General features: G+C 36.9%; 1 protein-coding gene and 1 long non-coding RNA gene across 2 annotated transcripts in view; one reads left to right on the top strand and one right to left on the bottom strand.

Annotated features, from left to right (window-relative positions):
* The window catches only part of LOC107038715 (actin-histidine N-methyltransferase), a 315,301-nt gene that overhangs the window by 247,756 nt on the left and 47,605 nt on the right, over positions 1-19,940 (bottom strand). The gene's annotated exons all lie outside the window — the stretch shown is intronic.
* LOC107038716 lies at positions 13,302-14,231 on the top strand. The gene is made up of 3 exons (XR_001460913.1): positions 13,302-13,578; positions 13,795-13,866; positions 13,956-14,231. It is a non-coding gene; the product is annotated as an uncharacterized LOC107038716 (long non-coding RNA).

Raw genomic sequence — 19,940 nt, 5'->3', positions numbered from 1 at the left:
GGGAGAGTGGAGCATCACNCAATAAATTATTTTCTTTAATTTTTCGTCAGGAAATCCTTTTCATGTGCTTTATTAAGCTTCTCACTCATCTATCATTTTCAGAATCATTTTCGAAAACAGGAATGTTAAAAACGAAACCCTAATTTTTTTTTTCTTCGGCTTTTGGAAATGGTTTTGGAAGCGTGGGGATGAAATGGGGAGTTTGTGAGTTGATGGGAGGATAGATGGATAACGCTTCTGATTACCGACATGGAAAAAAATGAAAAACAAAGAAAAAAGAAATAATTTTAATGGTAATTACCTTTTTGGCTTTTGGGAATGATTTTGGAAGCGCAGCGATAAAGATGGGGAGTTGGTGAGTTGATGAATGGATAGATGGATGACGTGTCTGATTACCGACATAAAAAAAGCAAAAAACAAAGAAAAGAATAATAATTCCAATTTTTATTTCTTTTTTCGTTTTTAGGATTAATTTTTAACGCGTGGAGATGAAGATGGGCAGCTTGTGAGTTGATGGAAGGGTAGATGCAAACATGAAAAAAAGCGAAAAACAAAGAAAAAAAAAGATAACTTCAATTTGAATTGCTTTTTTTGTTTTTGGAAATGATTTTGGATGCGCGGCGTTAATGATGGGGAGTTTCTGAGTCGTTAGGAGGATAGATGGATGACGTGTCTGATTAGCAATATGAGAAAAAAGCGAAAAACAAAAAAAAACATGATAATTCCAATTTTAATTTCTTTTTTGGCTTTTGGAAATGATTTTGGATGCGCGGCGATAAAGATGGGGAGTTTGTGAGTCGATGGGAGGATCGATGGATAACGTGTCTTATTATCGACATGAGAAAAAAAAAAGCGAAAAACAATGAAAAAAAGAGTCGAGGGTCATGAGGGTCACTTAGGGGAGAGTCAAGCATCACAAGGGTCACTTGAGGAGAGTCAAGCACTATGAGGGTCACTTGGGGGAGAGTCAAGTGTCACGAGGGTCACTTGGGAGAGTGAAGCGTCACGAGGGTCACTTGAGGGGAGAGTGGAGCATCACGAGGGTTACTTGGGGTGAGTCGAGGGTCATGAGGGTCACTTGGGGGAGAGTCGAGGGTCATGAGGGTCACTTGGGGGGAGAGTCTAGGGTCATGAGAGTCACTTGAGGGAAGAGTGAAGATAAAGATGGGGGGGAGTTTGTGAGAGTCAAGCATCATAAGGGTCACTTGAGGAGAGTCAAGCATCATGAGGGTCACTTGAGGGGAGAGTGAAGCGTCACGAGGGTCATTTGAGGGGAGTGGAGCATCACGAGAGTTACTTGGGGTGAGTCGAGGGTCATGATGGTCACTTGGGGGGAGAGTCGAGGGTCGTGAGGGTCACTTGAGGGAAGAGTAAAGCGTCACGAGGGTCACTTGGAGGTGAGTCGAGGGTCATGAGGGTTCGTTGGGGGAGAGTCGAGGATCATGAGAGTCACTTGGGGGAGAGTCGAGGGTCATGAGGGTCACTTGGGGGAGAGTCGAGGGTCGCGTAGGGCAGAGTCAAGAATCACGAGGGTCACTTGAGGGAAGAGTGAAGCGTCACGAGGGTCACTTGGGGGTGAGTCGAGGGTCATGAGGGTCACTTGGGGGAGAGTCGAGGGTCGCGTAGGGCAGAGTCAAGAATCACGAGGGTCACTTGAGGGAAGAGTGAAGCGTCACGAGGGTCACTTGGGGGTGAGTCGAGGGTCATGAGGGTCACTTGGGGGAGAGTCGAGGGTCGCGTAGGGCAGAGTCAAGAATCACGAGGGTCACTTGAGGGAAGAGTGAAGCGTCACGAGGGTCACTTGGGGGTGAGTCGAGGGTCATGAGGGTCACTTGGGGGAGAATCGAGGGTCATGAGGGTCACTTGGGGGAGTTTGTGAGTCGATGAGAGGGTAGATGGATGACGTGTCTGATTACCGACATAAAAAAAAGTGAAAAACGAAGAAAAAAAATTCTAATTTTGATTGCTTTTTTCGCTTTTGGTAATGATTTTGAATGCGTGGAGATAATGATGGGGAATTTCTTAGTCGTTGAGAAGATAGATGGATGACGTGTCTGATTACCAACATGAAAAAAAAGCGGAAAACAAAGAAATTAATTGCAATTTTAATTTCTTTTTTCGCTTTCGGAAATGATTTTTGGAAGATAGTCCATACAGACTATCCAGTCCAGAAAATTTTATAGTTGGATTATATGTTTTTGAAGGTGCTGATTCTGAATATGAAGTCCGTTTTTGCCAAAGCAGGTGCCTTCTATTTGTTCATAACAATTTAATTGTTTAAAAGGAGATATTGCAAAAACTGTCGGAGATACAAAAGAAGTTGACGAACAAAAATTGTTCGTCATTTTAAAATACGAATTTTTTGTCATATTACTTTTTTTCGATAACTACTACGGATGAAAACACATTTGAGGCAAGAGTGGAACGAGCGGTACGTTAGCGCGAGCGCACTCCGATGCGTTTTGTCGAAAACTCGAAGATAGAAAAAATTGTTTCAAATAAAAAAGATTTGTCATGAAATGTTGCATCAGATAAGTTTTGTGACATTTTTTGCTACTCATAATAGTTTATGAAATATTTACATTTTCGCGTTGCATAACGGGGAAAATTGATGATCCGGTCAACTTTCAACTGCAATCATCTCATAAACTATTGTGATTAGGGGAATTAGTTTATCTACAAAATTTATGCATCATCANTAAATATTCAGAAACTCGAGTCAAGCCCATATCATTTTTGAATCCGCAGTTCCCTGGATGTTGGTTCGGTCGTTATGGCCCGCTTCACTGGCCTGCACGGTAAGCCTACTCGAGAAAAATAAAGCGTTCCGGAAAATTATGAATTTCTATCCTTATTAGATCTCCGGACTTGACTCCGCTAGACTTTTTCCTTTGGGGCTATCTAAAGGAACAAGTCTACGAGACAGAGCCAGAGACCGCGGAGGAACTGGTGGCGCGATTTCATGCGGCCGCAACCAATGTCAGTGCTGAGATGCTCCAACGTGTGAGGGTGGACGTCCTCCGGAGGATTCATGCCTGCGTGGCTGCTGGAGGAGGCCATTTCCAGCAACTCCCAGCATAAACCACATCACAATCGGCCCTTTCCAGGGCCGTCAAAAATGAAACGTAGCACAACAAAATATTGTTGCTCTAATTTTTTCGTCTTTGGTTACTAAGCCTGTCATCAATCCAGCAACTTACAAACGCACAATAATAATCCAACAATAAAATCTTCTTGACATATCAGGGGACACAGAATGACATTAGCGTATGGACGTAACCGGTCTCATTTCCAAGTTTCACTGTAGATATTTCGCGAATAAAAAGAGATGGAGAAAAAAAATTCATACAAAAAATGTTGTTCGTTTGATGATGCATAAATTTTGTAAATAAACTAATTCCCCTAATCACAATAGTTTATGAGATGATTGCAGTTGAAAGTTGACCGGATCATCAATTTTCCCCGTTATGCAGCGCGAAAATGTAAATATTTCATAAACTATTATGAGTAGCAAAAAATGTCACAAAACTTATCTGATGCAACATTTCATGACAAATCTTTTTTATTTGAAACAATTTTTTCTATCTTCTTCGAGTTTTCGACAAAACGCATCGGAGTGCGCTCGCGCTGTGCGCCGGCGCTAACGTACCGCTCGTTCCACTCTTGTCTCAAATATCTTTTCATCCGTAGTTATCGAAAAAAGTAATATGACAAAAAATTCGTATTTTAAAATGACGAACAATTTTTGTTCGTCGACTTCTTTTGTATCTCCGACAGTTTTTGCAATATCTCCTTTTAAACAATTAAATTGTTATGAACAAATAGAAGGCACCTGCTTTGGCAAAAACGGACTTCATATTCAGAATCAGCACCTTCAAAAACATATAATCCAACTATAAAATCTTCTGGACTGGATAGTCTGTATGGACTATCTTCCAAAATCATTTCCGAAAGCGAAAAAAGAAATTAAAATTGCAATTAATTTCTTTGTTTTCCGCTTTTTTTCATGTTGGTAATCAGACACGTCATCCATCTATCTTCTCAACGACTAAGAAATTCCCCATCATTATCTCCACGCGTTCAAAATCATTACCAAAAACGAAAAAAGAAATCAAAATTAGAATTTTTTTTTCTTATTTTTTCGCTTTTTTTTATGTCAGTAATCAGACACGTCATCCATCTACGCTCCCATCGACTCACAAACTCCCCCAAGGGAGGGTTTCAAATTGTTGATGATATACTTGTAGCTCTTATGATATTACAGGATAACATTTTGGCTGGGCAAAATCGGATGAGTAGTTTGGAAGATATTCAACTTTTAGTGAAAAACTGTTTTGCTAAATATCTCCTAAACGACTGGTCATATTCTAATTTTTTTTTCAAAATACGCGTAATGATGTTTTCTATGAGGAGCAATCAAAATATATATACCCGTCCATACAAAGTTTTTGAGATATTTGCGTTTTTCCAATTTTTTCATTAGAGACTTAATGTCAAGTGCCATAACACATGCAAACGTTGGAATAAAAATCTGAAATTTCGGCTACTAGTTGGTACTATTGATTCGTAATTGTGTATGGAATTTCAGGCTGATCAATTCAATACATCATGGCATAGAGGAATTCATCTAAAAATCGTTTTTCAAAGAATATGACACACGGTTACTTCATTGATGATTTTTACATCAGGATGACTTCATAAGTGTTGTCATCCATTTTTTTTGGTTTTTCAGTTTTTTTGTATTCTATCTCTTCAATAGTTAATAAAATACTGTCATAGTTGTGATGCAGATAAATATATACAATTTTCCAACGATCAGGGGTTTCTATAGTTCATTGAGCTTCAATGGGCAAGATGTTCTGAGGGTAAGTTTTACGTTCCAAAAGCCATCGCTTATGCTCGTGTTATCCAAAACTCAGGTATTCTTCTTCAGCAAGACGAAATATACAGTCATTTTCACTACTGGGTTAGCCTGTGGTAGAATATGTTGGTAAATCAACTACACATTTGACTTTAAATAATTGAATGTCTTGAGACTCATATGCTTCCAGGATTGAATGTGTTGAGATTGAGAGGTTTTCATGCTTCATCAGCTCCACGGGGCCATATGTTTTGATGGTTGATTTTCTCTTTCAAAATTTAAGTTTGTGCTCATGATGTCACCCAAATCCAATCTATTTCCTTCTTCAATAAAATGAAGTACAGGAGAGAAAAAAATCTCAAAATGATCATTCTCATGGGCAACTTGAATGAATTTTCATCGAAAGGAGCGGAAGATCTCGAGCAACATTAGAAAAATTCGGTACGGGGAGATATTGTTGATCAATAAACGCTTCCTCGATTCATTCTGCATGTCCACCATCACATTTAATATTCTATATCATTGCCAAAAGTTCCTTCCGATGTTCATCAACATTCCGCACACAATGCATATTTGGAATAACTCACACAACAGTGTCTTTGCTGCTCTTCATCAAATTGGAGAGATATGCATAATGAACCGCCGATTTCTAGCTTTCCTTCTATGTTAATGTGCGCTGTTACTCTCGTAAGAGACAAAGATGGATGAGGAAAGAATGCATTTCTGATTTTTCAATGAGAAATAGACAGCAAAATTATGGTGTGACATCACAAGCTGAGCAACGCCTCCCCCCCCTTTGTCACAACCGTCACGAAATGCAGAACCCCCTCCCCCACGTAATGACGTGACGTCATATTTGAATGCTCCTTTATTAATCATGAACCCTGATATAAACGCATAGACGTGGACAAATATTTTCTGTTATCGATTCCAGTAATTTTTTCATGATGTAAATCATCAATTTTGCTCCATTCATTTTGTTCGAGCACATAGGCGTTGTAATGGCCAATTGTTGTAGGAGTGATAATTGTCGGGTTTATGAAATTGACTATCCCAGTGAGAGAATATCTTGAATAGCTCACATCCAAGATTTTTGGGAGACCATTCAGTGGCACAAGCAAATTATGATCTGAAGGGCATTCAATGAAAAGGTGTTCGTGAAATAATACGGATTGATGAACTCGTGTGTGCTCTTCTATTTCACATTGTGAAGTTTTGAAGGAAATTGTTTGAAAAGTTGCATGTAACACAGAGAGTAAATCATTGTAAGTGTATTGAAACATTGCATCGATGTTTATTTTAACTACGGCTTCACTAATAGTTATATTGCCACATACGGGGCAGTTTATGTGTTGAATAACTTGAACTTGATTGGAATATTTCTGTACATAAATCAATGACATTCATGGCTGCATTGAGAATTATATGATTCGCATATGATTTCTTCACGTCAAAAAAGAATTCCTTATGTTCCAAGAACATGTCCAATCTTCCTAGATAAATATGATGGTTGCTAGTAGAATTATTGAGGTGAAATTGTTCGATGAATTTTAATTTGTTATTTTGAGAATGGTTGACAAAATTTCTAAAAATTGAATTCGATTCATAGGCTCATGTTAGTATTTGCATAATGCTGTCAAAGCCACGAGTATGATGTAAATGGAATAAATCATTTCCACGCGTGATAATTCCAGTAATATTACCATTTCTTAGTATTTTCGTATTACTAATTGCTTTTCGGTCGTTTTTATCACATGTATCACATGTGATCTTTCTGAGTTTTTTCTTTGGTGGATGTATTACGTCTGAAACAATCCTAGGTTGATTTGGTATTTTGCTTTCGAATGGAAGCATTGTATTCCTGCGAATTTAAATTTCCAGTTTTCTTCGTGAAGATGACTAATTTGGGGGTCAGGAGTCCGAATCTGATGTTTTTAGACCCTGTCCATATGTATGTATGTGGGTGTGTATGTGTATGTGACAGATTCAGTTTTTTCACGATAACTTCAAAAATAATCATCTGAATCAATCGAATCTGGGCTAGAAATATGCGTTTTTATGTTATACAGACCGAGTTCGAAGATGGTGTCGATTGCGCTTTTAGTTTTTGAATTATTCTCAAAAATTGCGTCCAAGGTTGGTCCAATGTTGGTGCAAGGTTGGCCCAGGTTATCGGCCAGGTTATCAACGTACCTGTTAATGTCAACACGATGGTTACTGCGCTCCCACGTCAGTTGGATGACGATCAGGCTTTCAATGTAAATATCAAACGTAACATAATACATAAATCTATTTATCTACAAGGATATGTCCGAAAGTCGGTGATCAAAGCGTGGTTGCGCTATCTAGTTAATACTCCCCTGTACCGTCACTACAATATAACAGTAGATTGGAGTGTCTTAGATGGAGGAGACAGTCGCTGTGAGATAGAGTCTGTCAACAAGAATAATGGCAAGGTACCACTAATAGAACCGATGCAAGTGGATGGTGTTCAGCAAGTGTCGGATTCGGAGGTATTATTGGCACGTCAACATATACTATTGTGGCATGAAGACCTGTGTTTGGACATCGCACTTGGTGCACGCAGTAAGCCGATGAATTTACACTATGATCGCCATGCGGAGGAGTTATCATTTTCGGGGATTTACTATGGCGTTCCACGTTCATTTAACATGAATATTTCTGTGACGCTTTACATGATCGCAACGAGCGAGGATCGGAGAGACGATAGACGTGGTGTTACGCCACAATATATATTATACATGGTAATGAAAATACTTCGACATCGAGTGGTCGAAGGACTGTACAGTACTTTCAAGTTAGGGCGCGAAACCGAAACCATTACAAGCCAAATGTTGGAGAATCGACAGTTTGTTGACGATTGCGTCAATAAGGATCTGACATTCTTTAAATCAGTACCAAATTCGATGCAGTACTGGGCAGATCGGAAGAAGGATCTATTCGCCATGATCCGTCAGCTCGGAAAGCCAACCATATTTCTAACACTATCAGCTAATGAGATACGATGGCCGCATCTGCTTAATATATTCATCAAAGTGAGCGACCAATTCCGCAATGTGCGGGTTGAAAACCTACTAACTGATTTCTCTCGATCGCAACGATGTAGCTTAATGACTGAGGATCCAGTTACGTGTTGCATTTATTTCAATAAACTCGTTAATGTGATCATGCTCATGTTACAGTCAAGTCGCTCCTGGAACCCGTTTGGTGAATTTCGTATCGTAGACTATCTTCAACGCATCAAGTTCCAACACCGAGGGAGTCCACATGCTCATATGTTGCTGTGGCTCAGTAATGATCCAAAAGAGCCAGTTAGTGAGACGATGCCAAAAACATGTGTGTAGACCATCACTCATTTTCCAACGAACACCGGATGAAATATACACAAATATATTTTATCCTTGGATCGGTCGCGTGCTCAATTCTAACATGGATTTACAATTTATTTTAGACGAGTACAGTTGTGCGGCTTATGTGGTGGAGTACGTTAATAAATCGAATCGGAGCATTAGTAACCTCCATCGTCAGTTGATACAGATAAAGGACGAGTCTTTCGACAATGATTACAATAGTCTACTCAAACAATTAGGTCTCAAACTTTTAAATATGGTCGAAATCTACCGTCATCTACCTCCCAACTGTTTGGCCACCTGAGCGGCAAAAATCCCGCAAGCAGAAAGCAATAATGGATAAAGAAAATATTGCACCAGACAGCACGGACATGTGGACTAAAAATATTATCCAACGTTATGAAAGTAGACCATCTGAACTTAATCATCTCTATCTCGCCAATTTTGCAGCTAATTAGACATCACGCAGGACTGTCATAACTGATACTACAGACGATAATCACGATGAAGAAGCCGTTCCGCGAATGAAGAAACGTCGGTTGGAACGTGATGATCTCGTTCAAGAGCAATACAATGACACATCGGACGAAGAAAACAACTCGTATGCCAATGATGCCTCAACACACCATCAGACTAATGCATATCACAAGCGGCGTATATCGCGAGTAATACGATACCGCCACTACAATATGGACGACATGGTGAACTACAAACAAGAGATGGTATTGTTGTATCTACTATTCCAAAATGAGCTTATAGACGTGATAGATCGTAACAAGTTTATACAGTTGTACAATACGAATGAAGAATTGATCTTAAAACGACGCCAAAAATATGAAGCCAACATTGACCTCGATCAAATAATAGCTGCGCTGAAGGAATTGGATTCGTCAGAAGATGAGCCAGCACTGGGCGTAGATAGCCACGAACGATTTGTAACGAGTGTGCTTGGGAACCAACCCGAGAACGTAGACGATATTAATGCGAACTTTCCGAACGAATCGTATGCTATCGTTCGACGTCGTTCCAACGTTATGACGAAACAAGAGTATTGTGAAATGCTCAGATCAACAAATCCTGAATAACGCGAACTTCTATTCGAGGTAATACATCGATTACATACTCCAGATGCTGAGCCCTTACAAATTTTCTTGACTGGATCTGCTGGTTGTGGTAAGACGTACGTCTTGAAAGCTATCATGGAAACGGTGAATCGGTATACTCAACAACAAAATTCATTAAGGAATGCATATGTTGCGTGCGCCTCAACAGGTAAGGCGGCTGTCAATCTATCTGGTACTACTGTCCACTCAGCTTTCGTCTTGAATCACTCCAAACCAAACAGCGAGCACAGACTTTCTTCTGAGCAGTTACATAGTTATCGGAATCTCTTCCTGGGGGTAAAATATATCATAATCGATGAGATCAGCATGATTGGTGCTGACATACTTCAAAAAATAAAATTGGAAATGGTGATTGCTTATCTGAATCAGAAAAGAATTTAATACAGAGTCGTTATCATCATGTCGAATGGTGTAACGGAAAGGTACCTAATGCTATACGGCTGTATCAATGCAACATCGATGTTGATTATCACAACGTGAAAAAAATCCTATTCTAAAATTGACATGGACATCAATCTCGAAATCTCGAAACAGTGTCAGCACGATTCCTTATTGGTTGCTTTCCATTCGATCCATTCCACATCTCGAAATGGCATCACCGACTTTCCGGGGGTTTAAATGCGGCCTCGGCACCAATCATTGACTCGATATATAGGTCAGCGACGATACCGCCCAATGAGGCGCTCTGAATGTGCCCAGCGACAAAATTATAATCCTAACCTTACCTCTCGAACCATCTCCGCCGGTTCATCATCATCATTATTCATAGAGGATCATCATTATTCAGAGGAATATCCAAGATTAACAATGGAGACAGATCTCCATCCATTCACTTCAACAGAGGAAATTGATAATTTCGAAGTTGGAGACAGCAATGTAAGTATTTTTTAATATTTTAGTGTATCTTCAATGAAAATATTTGTAAATGAAAAACTCAACCTCTAACATGTGATACTTCCTTGAATACCTTTAAATCAGCGCTTACAATAAATGAAATATCGATATTAAAATAAAGTAATTAATGAGAAGAAACACGTGTTTTAATTTGTTTGAATATACAGCAACATAACCTTCATAGTTTACAATCGAAGATAACTGATCTATTTTAGCGAAAATAATAATTGGGCTTATTGCAGATGAATGGAATTATGTTAATGTGAAATGCCAAATTTATTTTTCAACAATATTTGTCAATCAATTGATAAAAAAATTGAATTTAATAGAAATTTTTTTCATCTATTTTCAGTGTTGTCTGTGGCTACGTTGATTCAATTGAAGGAGTTAAAGTTGTCAGTAATGGCAAGAAAAATTATTCAAATTTATTTTGAACAACGGTGACGATAAAAGGATACGTCTCCTCGCTTGGGACAACGTTGCTACTAAATATGCCCCTCTGATCTCCATGTATCAGGTATTTAATCATTTTTAAGCTCCCAAAATTTTTTCTCATCGATTATAAAATTTTCTCAGTCCTCGAAGAGAATAATTTCAACATTTTCATTGTTTTCTTTTTAGTGATCGCTTTGAATGATAATGAATAATAATACCGATCAACTCACAAACTAATTAATAATTGAATTTCTTCTTCCAGAAATACAAAATCACCATGGGCGTCTTGAGCGAAACCAACCACAGCTTAAACAATAAAGACGAGATAATAGCAGACGTTGAGTTTAATATCCAAGCTTCGAGTGATGTCAAACTACTGGGTGTCCTAGAAAGTGCTGGAGTCATTGTAACTGAGAATATCTCGATAAAAAGGTCACTCTGGAAAATTGCTTCATCAAAAGTTCATTCAGAACTGTTTCGTTTGGTTCAACATCGTACGGGGGAGGATTAATGGCCAGTGGCATATATCGCTTCCCAGTGCACATCGCAAATTTTAAAGGGAATGATGAGAAATTGAGGGATGAGGGTCGCTGCCTCAGACTCAAGGGACAGTTGAGAGCAAATCGTTCAATGGAAGGCTACTATTTCAGCGTTCCTGATATGCTTCACATTGAGTACGTTGATGATGAGAAAGCAACTCCAGCAGAACTAGCCAAGGCAATTGTGTCAGCCACATCTAAAAGATTAGCTGCTGAGGTAAAAGTCCCTGACGCGAAACGACCAGCCCTTGAAGATATTAGAATGAAGAATACGAACTGTGTCCAGGAGACGAGTAAGAAAGATTTTGTTGTGCATGTTACAGTCGAAAATAATGTCAAAGACAATCAAAGTTGTGAGATTGAAATTACTGGTGGGAAAGACATTCGTAAAGATAAAGAAAATGATGAATCTCTCCTTGAAGACTTCTTTGCAATGGAGACATAGAAAAAAGTCTTCATGAAGTTTGAAATTCGATCCAAACGTTTTTTTTTTTGACAGAAAGTAAAGAAGTTTTATAATTAACAAGTAGTTTGAATTTATAATATTATTTTGTTTCACACGTAAAATAAAATGAAGGAGTAATAGAAGTTGAAAACACCTGAATTCTGATAAAAAATAATAATTTACTGACTAGAAGAAAAAACGGTTTGAGATCAAATTTCTTTTTCAAAAAACCATGTGTCAGATCATCTGAGAATTTTTCAAACATTGATAACTTTTTTTCAAAAAAATCTTCAAAGATGTGATTCTTTTTCCAATCCTTCATGTCAGTAAGATGTTCATGTTGAGAAAGAAGATTTTTTTTCTTTTTATTGATCAAATAATTATTATCTAATTTCAAAACTTTCAAAAATCTAAAACTCAATTAAGGTAAAGAATTCTGCATGCTTGATAATGCAGAGAAACATTATTAATAGAAATTAAATCATGTAGAAGTATACAACCTGAAACTCATCAATTCCATTGCATAATTTTAATGAACAAAAAGATAATTTCTTGATCACATATCTAAATTACTACCATTAACAAAAACTCTCAACATTCGTTTGTCATCAATAATTTTTTGATGCTTCATGTTCTTAAAAATTCAAAAATCATTTTTTTTTTGTTCACCAAAGAGTTTTTTTTTTATTTTTATGAAAAATAAGGATAGTATAATTTTAAATTTTCTACGTAAAAAATAATACGATAGAGAATTCCCTAACAAATTGAATTGTCTTAGATCATTTGAAATTTGTATTCTTTCCAGAAACAAAATGGTAAAGTTTCAATGACAAATTGCCATGATTTTGTGATGAAGAAAAATCAGTCTCTATTACAACAGAATAGAGTTGTTCCTGAATTTTTCTTTTTATCACACAAAATATTTGCACAGCAATTTATTGCAATAAGTACTTCCAAGTTTTTTTTCCTTAATATTTTTGTTAAACAAAAATGAAACTCCTCAATGCATTCAAGAGAGTTATCGTTTTTTTTGGGTAGCATATATTACATCTTCTTGGCAATTTATTATGAATAAGTGAACGTTTTTTAGTTATTTTTTTCTATTTTTGTTGAATAATTCTTAAAGAAAAATGACGAGTATTATAATAATCTTTAAGATAATATGAAAAGAAACCTGAGACAGCAGTCCTCCGAATAAATCATAAGCTTTATTCGCATTAATTTCTTTTTATTCTCATTGGAAATGGATAAATGATGATTAAGATGTAATTTCCTAATGGATGATGATACTTATTGAATTTAATAAAAGGTGTGAAATGTCTATTGTCTTACTTTATTATTTTAGCTGTATATATGATTATGATATAATGATTAATGTGTAATCATTTCATTTATGATATTGTGGAAGTTTATTAACTGATGAAAATGAAAACAAACAATAATTTCCGTTATTATGTCGTTTATTTTTTTTCCAACAAAAAATTTTCATTTTTTACGAGTTTTTTCTGAGCAAACTTCATGTAAACTAAAGGTTCATTTCCAAAAAAAAATCGCTCCCATTTATTGAATCCGACTTCAGACGTCTTTGACTGATATCCCTAACCTCAAATGTGCCAATGATCATATTGGATCATATACTCTGCGTCTGTTGAACTGAGAGTACATAGTGTTTTGTTTATTATATGAGTTGTAGACAAAATAGAATAAACGTTCTACATGGCTATTATTGCCATTATCGATAAGTACGAAATTGAAAATAATTGATTGAAAATAAAACGGACTTGATTATTCGAAATTGCCAATAATCAATCAGAGAGTGACGGAAAATAACCCTTCAATTTAACTACAGCAGGAGAAAATTTTGTTCATTATCTATATTTTCCGAAGTCGTTTTCAAGAATACTTCAAGGTAAAGAATTAATTTTATTTTCTACTTGCATTATGATGAACAATAAATACATAATTATGAATCGATCAATAATCATTTTATGAATTTGAAAATGATAATTATAACCTCAAAGAAATGCTCACAAACGAGTCTACGTATCATAATCGATCGGTAATAATTGAATAAGATCAGTGGATAATGAAAAATACACGACTGAATTGAGAATTGTAATTTCAGAAAATGAATTTCTCCAGAACATGATGACTTCACATTGTTAATGGAAATATGCAATACTTGGAACATTGTACTGTAAGTAACGAGCATAAATTCTGAATTTATAACTGACAACTTCCAATATATGATTTGTTTATAAATTAATATTTTCATTTCTATTTCAGGATTGATAAATTTCAACCGTTGGAGGACTGATAAAATACTGATAGTGGGGAATCAACATATGATATCATATATTGATTATTGTACATGAATCGATCGCATTTATCGAATGTGGATTGAAAATCATAATTGCTGACTGAATTAAATAAAGTTTGCTAATAATGTAAAATTTGTTTATAGGAAAATCATAGACCCTCGATTTCAGATAATTCGATACAAAACCATTCTGTAAATAAACTGAAATTGAAAACCGGCTTACTTCGATATAGATCCATGAAAATTCGAAAAAATACCAAATATCTGTTCAGAAATTGAAGATTGTTGATTAAACATATTGGTTGATTAAAGATTAAGAACATATGAACTTGCAAATCATCTCAATTATATATGTTGTGACGAGGCATATTTATTTATTTTTCCATTATTTTTACACACATTTTTTCCCAACTACACACTGCCCCCTAATTAATAAAATCCCGCCACCGTTGGATACCCCTTCCCTCGAGTTTCCCCGCATCGCCCCTCTACCCTCGCCCCTGGAGTCTACGACGACAGTCGCCGAAGGAAGACAACAGTTCCAGCCATATTTGATCAACTGAAGGAGCCGTTGCCCCCCCAAAACCACCCATACATAGGCCTAGACAACCCACTGCCCTCGATAATCCCCATCGACACACCCCTGGATGGTGATCGTGGGCACAATCTAACCACTATGATTGGTCCCGATCATCCACGAAGATGACCAGAAGGATCTCGATTACTCGCGAATCCTCACAAACGAGACGAAGGAGAAGATGGGAGAGAAGAAGCGGCACACGTGTAACCGCTGTCCTGGACACTGCCACGTGCGCTCCAAGTTAGTTGACGAAACAGTGAGAATACCCCGAAGTCTCTGTACATTGGATTTCGTGTTGGAGAAAAAATGATTTTGGTGTCCGAGCTCATCCCGGCCCTAGATACTGTGCCCCTGGAGTCAGAGAGGAGGAACGAGGGCTCTGTCACAGGAATTGCTAAAGGACCTGGATTATTTTTGGACGTCCAGACCACACCTGTAAGTCGTGAGTACGAGTTATCCCCCTCATTTCCCCCTTTACCACAGAATAGTCTCCCATTTTATCCCCCCAACGGTGCGCCTCACTTGGTTATTTTTCCCCCAGTTAATTCAATTATCATATTTTCTTTACGTTGTTATTTTCCCCTCTACACCTAGAATCTCCCCCTTTGTTATCCATTAGAATCTCCCTTTAATACGTGTACAAAAGTTGCCTGGCCTTACCCTTGTCCCAGATCAGAGTTGAAAGGCATTTCAAGCGTCCAACGACGATCTTTATTGTAAATTGATAGAAATATAAATATTCAGTCAACTTTATCCCTCATTTGTCCTTCTGATTTGTTTGCCCTAATCCCCTTTTCAGGAAATTAGAATAATTAAATATTGAAAGGTCAAAATGTATACAAAAAAAAAATTATCAGTATCAAAATAAAAATTCATCAAACGATCAAGACAGATCACGTTTTTCACATTGTATTACTTATTGTAAATATTAGTTATGATTCAGAATTCGGATAATAATGCCAAGATATAAGATTCAAAGAACTCCAGAAGAAGAAGAATATATTAAAAGACAAAGGCGTGAACGAAATAGGATACAACAACGACAACATCGTCAAAGAGTTCGTAATAATATTTACACAAATAAGAATCGATATCGGTCGGAAATTAACGTCTATCGACAAGTGATGTAGGTTCCAATTCAAGCAAATGAAGTATTGTCTGACTGTTCACGACCTAATTTTTCTCAGATTTTTGAATTCTCAAGAAGCCATCTCCTTTGTAATGAATCAGACGACAATGAATATTACATTGGATCGATGAATACCCTATGTTCCCATTATAGTGCTAAACAGTTTGCAGCTGAACGCGTCGCGAATAAGAAAAATTCATTTTACAGTTGTTGCAGTCACGGGGAATTAGACTTGGATCCTCTACCTGATCCGCTAGACATTCTAAAAAGCTTATTTGATGGGACTCATGAAGAATCAAGACACTTCATCCAACGCATACGTTGTTATAATAATTCTTTCGCATTTGCTTCTTTCAATGCAAATTTGATCAATTTCAATGACAGACGTCCTGGCCCATACTGTTTCAAAATCAATGGTCAGATTTATTATCAAATTAATACTTCTCTGTATCCTTCGTCTAATAAAAGTCCTTCTTACGGACAACTCTTCATAATCGATCAAGCTGAATCAACACAAGTTCGATGCAATCAAATGTCTTCACTCAACGAACAAGTTGTTGAAGCAATCGACTCTGCTCTTCGTGCATGTAATTCATTCGTTGAATCATATCGTATGATGCACGAAGAATCGCAACAAGCCAAGTTGAACTGTGCATCTGATACTGAGCCAGAGATGCAGTTGATATTCTCTTTGAAACCAGGAATGGATCAACGACGATACAATTTGCAAACAGTCAAGGACGTTGCTGCAATTTTCACCACCACTGCAGATGGAACAATACCAGAATCGTACGTTTCGATTCGGGATAAGAAAACTAAGGAATTTAGTTATGTTAGCACAATGGATCGTAACGTTGAGCCATGGATTTATCCATTGTTTTACCGACACGGTACAACAGGTTGGCATGATAAGATACCTTGCGTCTCTAAAAAGGGACGAGTTACACGTGCTACATATATCAGACACAGAATGGCAATTCGAGATGATAACTACTTTCTTAAAGCAGGAAGACTGTTTCAACAATAGATATTTGACAGTTATGTGAAGATTGAGAAAGATCGCTTGACTTTCACTAGATCGAATCAGAAGCAACTTCGTGCTGATACGTATTAGGGACTTATTGATCATTTACAGCGAAGAGCTGAGAACCAAAACATTCACGTTGGAAAAATGGTAATACTTCCTTCATCTTTCTCTGGATCACTACGCAATATGATACAACACTATCAAGATGCCATGGCCATTGTTGGACAATTTGGGAAACCAGATTTATTCATAACCATAACATGCAACCCTAACTAGCGTGAAATAATAGAGAATCTAGAACCCGGTCAAACACCATCTGATGGTCCAGATATCGCAGCACGCGTTTTTAATATCAAAAAGAAAGAATTGATAAAAAATACGATTATTAAGAATCAACTTTTCGGTGAAGTTTTAGCACATGTTTATGTAGGAGAATATTAAAAGCGTGGTTTGCCACATGTCCATTTGCTGTTAACTTTGAAGAACAATCATAAAATAACAACCGCAAATGTCGTTGATAAATATATTTCTGCTGAAATCCTGAATCCACATGAAGATCCAATACTCTATGATATTGTAATGAAAAATATGATTGCAACTGGTGCAAAAATGACAAAGGTAAATGTACCAAACATTTTCCAAAAGCATTTCAGGAAGAAACAACATTAGATGAAAATGGATATCCAACATATCGTCGTAGAAATACACGTGTTTATGAAAGAGCAAATGGAGGAACAACTGATAATCAGTTTGTAGTTCCTTATAACCCAACATTACTCAAATTATTTAATTGTCATATAAATGTAGAAGTTGTATCGAGCATTAAATCTGTGAAATATTTGTACAAATACGTATACAAAGGGCATGATGCCGCATCTGTACAAATCAGTGAGTCTGGGAATGAAACAAATGTCATAAATCACGATGAAATAAATTTTTTTATAGAAACTCGATACGTAAGTCCTGTAGAAGCGTGTGACCGTATACTTGAACATGTCTTACAAGAAAAAAGTCACAGCGTCATGCGATTGCCAGTCCATTTACCTAACGAGCAAAATATTACAGTGAACAATATTGATGATGATGAGGCTGTTAGAACTGCACTGGAAAAGAGAAGTATGTTAATTGAATATTTTCAATTGAATCAACGCGATCCTGAAGCACGTAAATATACCTATTCTGAAATTCCAGGTCACTATGTTTTCAAAAAAGTAGCAGGATCAAATTCATCAACCTGGATGAAACGAAAAGCTCAATTCAATGTTATTGGACGGATGTACTCTGTGCCACCAAGTCGAATAGAACTTTTTCGTCTACGATTATTACTCAGAATTGAATGCGCGACGAGTTTAGAAGAGCTCAAAACAGTTGATGGCCAAGTATACGCAACTTATCATGAAGCATGCTTGGCGTTAGGACTCATTGCAGATGGTTCAGAATGGGAACATGCAATGAATGAAGGCGAAGTGTGGATGATGCCTCGACAACTTCGGCATTTATTCTCACTTATTCTCATTTACTGTGATCCCAACAATCCAGAAATCCTTTGGAAAAAATTCAAAAATCCTGTGTCACAAGATTTCCAACGAAATTTCACTTTAGATGAAGCAGAAAAAAGGGCATATGTACAAATAAATAATCTCCTTTGTTATGAAGGGTCTAGCCTGAGTCAATTTCCGATAATGCCTCCAATGGAAGAAGTTAATGAAAATGTAGAAATTCTAGCGGAGAATAAATCGAGATACGCGGCAGCGTATCGCCCAAGAAAAGTTTTGACTCCGATTGTACAAAACATCAGGCCGATCGCTGCCGTGTATCTATACACGAAGCAACTACCCCCTCCACTACCTCCGAATCATATCCATTATATAAAATACAAACGTGACGAGCTACATGAAAAATACTCTTAGTTACATTATATAAATTGGCCACAAGCTTCTCATTGATGTAACTATTTTTTTGTTCGAAGCAATATTTCAAAAAATACGCGCATAGCAACGGGTTCATATGCACATTCTCGCATTTCACATCAACTCCTGTCATTTTTTTGTTACGGAGTTGGTAGCAGTGCAATACAACCATTCGCACCAAGGAGGAAAGCCCGGGAATTTACAAATTCAATATGGTGCACGAATGATGAATTTCACAGATATTTTTCATTCGAGTTTCGTGCACAAATGAATTCTCGAAGAAGCAAATTCAGTCGGAAAATCTTGAATAAATAATTAAAAGTCGGTGCAAATAACGACTGTGGAATAGAACTATTTGTTTTACTTCGATTGTTAATTGGAAAGATGATTTATCGTGTGAAAAATAAATGAGCCGAATTGAATTGAAAATGAAAAAATTTACAGGATATAAAAACGATTCCTTGTTTATTTTGAAAAAAATAATGAAATCTCCCTAAAAAAACAAAAACACATGTTTTTGTAAAAAAACTGCGCCAAGAAAAAGTTTTGTTTGGTTCTTACTGGAAAGTAGAAATTTTTGAAAAATACAAAGGAATGAAAAAGAAAGCCAAGTCAGCAATGTCGAATAAACGAAAATAATGCACAATCAGATTTCTATAAGAGAAATAGTTTCAAATCGAATGAGGATTTTAAAAAAATTCTTGATGAAATAAAAAATTAGTAGAAGGAGGACCAACGTCCTTGGCGCGGATCAGAAGATGGAGAATTAGATTGATACTAGACAATGAGTTGAAAAACTCCGCGCCAAGAACGTTGGTCCTCCTTCTACTAATTTTTTATTTCATCAAGAATTTTTTTAAAATCCTCATTCGATTTGAAACTATTTCTCTTATAGAAATCTGATTGTGCATTATTTTCGTTTATTCGACATTGCTGACTTGGCTTTCTTTTTCATTCCTTTGTATTTTTCAAAAATTTCTACTTTCCAGTAAGAACCAAACAAAACTTTTTCTTGGCGCAGTTTTTTTACAAAAACATGTGTTTTTGTTTTTTTAGGTTATCCTTACAAGAACATGAAGAAACCGGTAAAAACCAATATCAGAAATTAAACGAAAAACAGAAAGAAATTGTTGACAAACTACTGAACGTTACCTTAGTTTTGAGGCTTTCGCGGCCATGATTAATGAAATCTTTGGCTTCCGGATGGATACCGCGTTTGGATTCAGCGTTGCGCCGACGTTTCGCAAACATTGCAGTCTGCATCTTCAGGGCTATGAGCTCCGATTCTGAGCTCCGATGTCTTGG

This window comes from Diachasma alloeum, unplaced genomic scaffold (genome assembly GCF_001412515.2).
Source record: "Diachasma alloeum isolate Michigan unplaced genomic scaffold, Dall2.0 Dall_scaffold_00287, whole genome shotgun sequence".
NCBI lineage: Eukaryota > Metazoa > Arthropoda > Insecta > Hymenoptera > Braconidae > Diachasma > Diachasma alloeum.
This window is presented reverse-complemented; position numbering and strand designations above follow the sequence as displayed.